Source organism: Podarcis filfolensis, assembly GCF_964270895.1.
Source record: "Podarcis filfolensis genome assembly, chromosome: 1".
NCBI lineage: Eukaryota > Metazoa > Chordata > Lepidosauria > Squamata > Lacertidae > Podarcis > Podarcis filfolensis.
The window spans coordinates 61484591-61491679 of record NC_139604.1 but is presented as its reverse complement, the minus strand read 5'-3'; positions in this window follow the sequence as shown (position 1 = coordinate 61491679).

The window sequence follows — 7089 nt, the reverse complement described above, 5'->3', positions numbered from 1 at the left end:
AATGGGTTCCTTAGATCACGTTACTGTTTTTGCTTCAATTGGATTTAGTATAATGCTGCTTCTTAGTGGCATATGATCTTTTGCTCAACTCCAGTTTGCAGTCTGGTGGTGTTCAGGTAGGATGGGGTGGATCTGTCAGTTTTGCTTTCTGACAGTTGCATGTTTTCCCAGTCCTTTCAGTTCTCCACATTTTCACACCAGGCTGCAATTTTTTTAAAAAAAGTTCTCAGGAAAATTCATCAGTGAATTTTTCCTAATACATGTTAGTATTCAACTTTGCCAAATATTCACCTTTTTTGCAAAGCAGTGTCCCTCTACATAATGCATGTTCATGTTTACTCTAGATTCAGGTAGGTAGCCATGTTGATCTGACGCAGTTGAAACAAAAATAAAAAAAATAAAACTTTGTCTAGTAGCACCTTATAGACCAACTAAGTCTGTTCTGGAATAAACTTTCATGTGCATGCACACTACTTCAGATACATGTTTACTCTAGTATGTGCATTTTTATACAAATTATTTGGCTGGAGTATTACATTGCAAAATTGAGAGATGTGTGAATTTCCAAAACTGGATGTGTTTAGGTTTGCATGTTGTGAATTAGATAGGTTCGCCTTTAAATCTGAATCAAATTGAATTTCCCTCTGAACAGTTCAGGTTAATATTATATTATTCTCTTTGCTGCTTGTCAATGAGTTTATTGTGGAAAGTCTCTCTCTCTCTCTCCCCCCCCCCCTTTCTCTCTCTCTCTCTCTCTCTCTCACACACACACACACACACACACACCATTCCTGGGAACTTCCATGCACTGACACTGATATTTTTTGGTTTCAGATGAAGATATTTCCCTTTCCCTGGGCATTTGTTGATTTTCCTAATGCCATTCTGTTGCTGCCACTGTGTAAAAACTGTTAAACAGTTAAACAAGCAGAAGCAGCACTGCAACTTCTCAGCCTCCTCAGAAGCAATTTTATTTATTTATTTAAACATATGCATTTCTGTGTGGATTCTGTACGCCTTAATTGGCTGGTTTGGGTTGAGTTCATTCTAAATTGAGCTTAGCGAAGTTCACCCATTGTCAGTTCTCAGGCTAGCACTCTGGTTGATGCAAGATTGTGTTTCTATTTGCAGAAATGGCAGAGCAAATCTTTGTGGGAATGCCATAAGCAGGTTTGAGAAAGCATAAACTCTGTAAGCTATTCACGCCAAAAGACAACAAAACTCACTGAGCCATTTTATTAAACAGACATTGCATGGTTAAATAAATAATAGTTCTGTATTCTCTCCAAAACAAGCTGTGTTGATAAGACAACACCCTTTTGCTACATTCAAGATCCTTCTGAATACACAGATAATTTGACTGGCCTCCCTTAAGAGTCCGTAACCATAACCACAAAAACCATTCAGTTTTATTAATTGACTGAGAAAATGGAGGATGCTTATTTTGTATCAGTTTTGGAGGGTACCCAAAGGGTTGTGTCAACTGTTGACCTGAAGGGGGCTCCAATGTCTTTCACACAGAGCCTTGTTCTTAGCGAGATGGTGAATCTGTATGTGCGCATTAAAAACAACAACACACCATTAAGATATCAAAGAGAAGATTAGCCAAAAACTATATGCAGCTTTCTTTTTTCATTTTCACAGAATATTGGGGAAATGGAATAGAGCAGATTTGTGTGTGAAATACATGTGAGGGAGATATGCACCTAAAATAGATTACTTTGTCCATTTTAGCTTTCACTGAGACCATTTTTAGGACTGAAATGTTACTTTAGTGCAGGAACCAGAAACAAAACAACATCTCCTGCTATGAGAGCAGAGCTGCTGGGAAAGCATCTCAAGATCCATTAATCAAAAATCTCCAGGTCTTTTGCATCCTGTATACCAAAGAGGTGGGGCTATTTGCCAAAAGGATTCAGGTGGGAAACTGACAGATGTACTGCAGACAGGTAAATCAAAACCGAGGAACAGTGTTTTCTCGACGTATGTGCTAGACGGAGTTCTGGGCTCCAGTGGCAGCCCTTCCTTGGGCTTCATGTGAGAAAGTGTTCTTTGAACTAACAGGGGTGCTTCGCCTGCCTTGATCTGTTTTTTATGTAACAGTGGTCATAACACACAAAAGATTATGTTCTGCCCTGGCAAAAAGAAAGAAATGGCAAAAACATGTTTGTGTCAACAAAACAAAACTCTTTATGAACTTTTTTGTTATTTCAAGTAACTATAATATAGCTTTGCTGTGTGTTGTGGTCTATATCCAGGGCCGGATTTTGGTTTGATGAGGCCCTAAGCTACTGAAGGTAATGGGGCCCTTTATATGTCCAACTGTCCTTTGTCAACAACAAATTGTCACTGTTTTTTGTGTTGAATTGGTGCTGTGTGGTAATTTATGGATCTAATAGGTATCTAAAGCCATTTGCACATAACAAAATATGGATTTTATCAAAGTAATTGTTGAACTGAAATACAATTAAGAAGTATCTTTTATAGGTATCTAAAGCCATTTTATTTGTTTTTTATCTTATATTTTGGAAATGTACATCCAGGGTTTTTTTCCTTTAAATTTTTTGGGGGCCCCCAAGAGGGGGCCCCCCTAAGCTATAGTTTGTTTAGCTTATACGTAAATCCAGTGCTGTCTATATCCCACCATTTAAAATAATTTTCAGACTAGCTAATTCATGCTACCCCTAAGAGTGCAATCATATATTGTGTAGTATAAGAATATGTGTGTCCCTGCATGTCTGTCTGAATGTCTCTGTACGTGTCCTGTATTTGTTTTTGTGTTCTCATGGTGGGTGTGTTGAGGAGCTGACATAAGAAGCTGCCTTCTACTGGATCAGATGGCTGGTCCATCCAACTCAGTATTATCTATACTGACTAGCAGTAACTCTTCAGAGTTTTAGTCGAGTCACTCCCAGCCCTGCCTAGGGGTACTGAGGCTCAAACCTCCGAAATAAAGCCCTTTGTAGGGAAGGAAGAAGGGATGTGTTTGCAGGCTGCACTTCAATATGAGTGATTCCCCTCTACTCAGGGCTCGTCCAAACTTCTGCCTGTCCTGTGCCCAGAAGGCATGGGTCTGCAAGGTTTTCTGCTTGCCCCGTGCTTTCTAGGCACGGGCTCAAGATGTTTTCCATTTGCCCTGCCACTTTCCCCAGGAAAACTCACTCTTTACCACTGAATCACAGGAAACAGCGGTCCATGGAAAACCCAGTTGATGTTGGCTCTGATTCAGCAGTAGAGAGGGGAAAGCAGTAGGGCAAACAGAAATGTGGACAAGCTCTCAGTCCCCAAGTTTCCCCACCTTGCATAGGACTTCTTCCGCTTGTGTTCGCCTGGATGCAAGCCAAACCCTTCATGGGATCAGAGCCCCTGCTTCATCTTTGTCTGTGACCATACGGAGAGTTCTACTCAGAGGAATGTGAGAAGAATCCCTATGCAGAGCTTTTCCGCACAACATGGGGAGGTTGCGGGGCTGAGCAGATGGCACTCTGTGTGTGGTGATGTTGGGATGGGGTCTGTGTGCATGACTCTGCCCCCTGCACAGTTGGGTGCTTGTGAGTTCATGTAAACACCTGAATTTCCCTTAAGTGTGAGTGTGCTTCTTGTGTGTGTATGTGTGGAGATTGTGTGCTATGTATGTATGTTTGTATGTATGTATGTACATGTGGTGAATACGTGAGGATGCAATAGCTATTTTGGCCACATTCAATGCTGGCATCAGACAGCTGACCTACCTCAGACAGAAAAGGGTTAGCCACCCCTGATATGCCCACTTACCTGGGAATAAGCCCCAATGGACTCAGTTTCTGGACTTTATCAGCAAGATTATCGTTGCTGTTGCTTGGGTTAATATCTGTGATAGTTTAATTTTAAGGTTTTAACTTTAATTTTGCTATCTGATATGGAACCAAATGGTTCCATATTTCCTTTCAGTCGACTCACTGCTGAGCCAGTTTGCAACATTCATTTGACCAAGCCTCTTTTATCTTCAGGGTATTTATATGTTCTTGGGGTTTTTTTTAATTCAAGTTGATCTCAATCTGATTTATGTCATCATACCACACAGCAGATTCCACAGCTGAACAATCTTCTCAAGGTAGATAGCACACGAAACTGCAGATCCTTGCCCTAAATACAAACTTTATCTCTTCTTTGCATTTACATGTAAATGACGCTAAATGTTGGGTTAATGAAAGATTAGGCTGGAGGCTTAATAGGCAGCAAATGGTGGGTACTTTGCAGCCGAGGTTGCCGTGGGAACCTTAACTTGTGTCCCCGTGCAATATGCGTAAGCATCACGATAACAGCTTCTCAGATTATGATAGCAAATGATCAGGGACATGTGACGTATTATCAAGCAAATATTTGTTCTTCGAACACGAGTAAGGCAAAGGCCGGCACTTCCTCAAGTTCTGCCTTGGGGCAGCCTTGTCACTTGGGGTTGCCTCTGGAGATAACCACAGCTCAACCTTCCTTTGGCCAGCTCCTGCCACTTGGCTGGAAGGGGTTTTTCTTGCGTTACTCTGGTGAAAGAAATTGTTTAGTATGTGAGAGCTGAGCGCAAACACTCATCCTCTCACGCTCTCTTCTTGACCTTCGTGTCTACGTGAATTCTTTTCCATCAAGAGCACACCATGAGGCCCAAGCACTGTTGAACAGAGCGAAGCCTAGGACAGTCTGAAGACCTCAGACGGCAGCAAGGGTCAATGGCCAAAGCAAACATCCCAATGCTGGTTGGCAGCAGTGAATGCCCAAAGCACAAAACTGGCCTTAGGCTAATGTTTTTAACTGCCATGAGGCCATAGAAGGACTAGGCAACTGTCTGAAAAACAAATAAACTTAGGCTCAGTTCTGAAATAGAGGCAGACTTCGTACTGCAATTGTTGGGAGAGGAGAGAAACAAAAAGAAATGAGAAGAACAATCTTCAAAAAGAAACCTTTTTAGAAATGTCCGCCTCTGCCCCTTACCAGTTTTAAGCACCAAATATTAAGTGTGGATTGCAAAATGGCTTCCAGCTGTTGTTTACCAGACTGCATCCCACCTGTTAAAAAAAAAACTTCTTAAAAATGGTTTTGCTTAAAAGTGAAGATGCAAAAGTAAAACCTGTCTGGAGTCCTTAAGTAACAATGACAGTTCACTTCAAGTTTGATCCTTCTCTATGTCCCCATTCTTTTTTGACTTTCAGTGGCAGCAGTCAAATCAAATTAGGTATTTACTTTAAAATAAAAAGACTCAGGTTGTAAAATCTTTTCCCTCTCAATGAGTTGACAGAGGAACCAACAGGAGCATAGAACTGCCCTTCTAATTTTCCACCCCTAAAATGTTGCTGCATTAGGCTCCACCAGTTCTCTTAGTGGTTAAACCAGCTCTGACTGGGGGGAGGGAGAATTGAATGGAATGATTGGAAATCTGAACATGAGTCACACTGCAGTGTTTTGTTGCAGCCCTCACTTTGTAAAAGGGTCAGCCCTCAACATGGCAATAGTGGCCAGAGGTGAAGGAATGAAACAAAATGTTTAACAGCCTACAAGTGCACCACCACATTGTTCAAAGGCAATGTGATGTTTGCCTTCTCTGGGCTTAAAATAGTTTTATGTGACTTTAAACCATTCTGCATTCCAACCCTAATGGATGAAAATGTTTAAAAAAATGTCACTCAATGCTCATAAACCAGGCATGGGAAGAGGAAAGGAATGCAAAAACCAACTTTTAAAGTATGTTTCAGGAGATCTGTAGGCGATTGAGGCAGCAGTGTGATACAAGAATGATAAGATCCACAAAAATCATTATTGTGTTTTCCTAATGGAAATGATTGATTTATGGCCTTGCTTTGTATCTATCTGCTCTGGCTCCAGCAGTTCGTGCTGTGAATGATAAAGAATAAATTGAAGACGGATTCCTTCTCCCCCGAAAGCACGCTGGGAGAGTAAAGGCTCTACAACATTTTTAAGCTGTTTAACACCAGCAGGAGGGCATTCCTTCACCACCTGCAATTTGTACAGAGTCTTCAAGAGAGGGTCAGAATGTGCCTCCCAAGTTGGCTGGTGCAGTCAACAATTTTCTGGATTCCTGTGTTCACTTATTGAATAGCCTTCCTACATCATTGCATGTGCCATGTAAAAGTGCACCAGTGCATTATTTCTAGCAGTATTTTGCTAACCATCCTTGGAGCTGGAGGGTGGGTGAGCTGACAGACCCAATCCAAGGTGTTAGTGCTAGCATATAAAGCCCTAAATGGCTTGGGACCCAGATATCTAGAAGAGTTCCTCCCCAGTATCAACCTTCTTGGGTCCTGTGACTGGCATGGGAGACTTTGCTGGGGCTGAGTACTGCTTGGATGGTGCTGCTCTGATCAGGGGCACTGACTCCTAGGGACTGACCCCTTTGAGCCCCTCCAATATTTTTTAGCAGGGGGCTGAACCGCTGCAATGTTTACCTGGGTGTCACAATGGTGTACACGATGCCCAGAAGCAACACTGCAGCTCCTCCTCCTCCTTCTCCTGCTGTGGAGGGGAAGCAGTTCCCAGCTCCTGGTAGGAACAGGAGGAGGAGCCAACAGTCATAGAGGCCAAGCTGTTGGGTGATGTTTGGATGTTGTGTGCACCAGCGCCATGTCCGACTTCCGGCTGTCATGCAGGGTGTTGTGACATCGCATGCAACACCCAGACACAGTGTGCAACAACACAGTATCATGCATGATATCAGCCTCAGCCCCACCCCCATTTCCCTCCTGAGTTGGCACACCTGGTTCCACGACAGGGCCTTCTCGACAGTCTTTGCCCATTTGGAGAATGCCTCCCTGGTGCAATACGTCTTGTCTTCCTCATTGTTAACATTCAGGAGGAATTTAAAAGCATTCCTGTTCATCCAGGAATTTGATGACTGAAAGATACTGTTCCTGGAAACATGAAATTATGAGCTGGGAGGGTCAGTGAGTGATTTTTCTTTTCTTTAGATGTTCTTAGGTGTTTTAAATATGCCTTTATTTTGTTTTTAATGGTATTGTTTTTCTGCTTTGTTGTTCGCCACCCTAGGCTCCTTTGGGGGGAAAGGCAGAATAGAAATTGAAATAATGCTAACACTAAAACTGT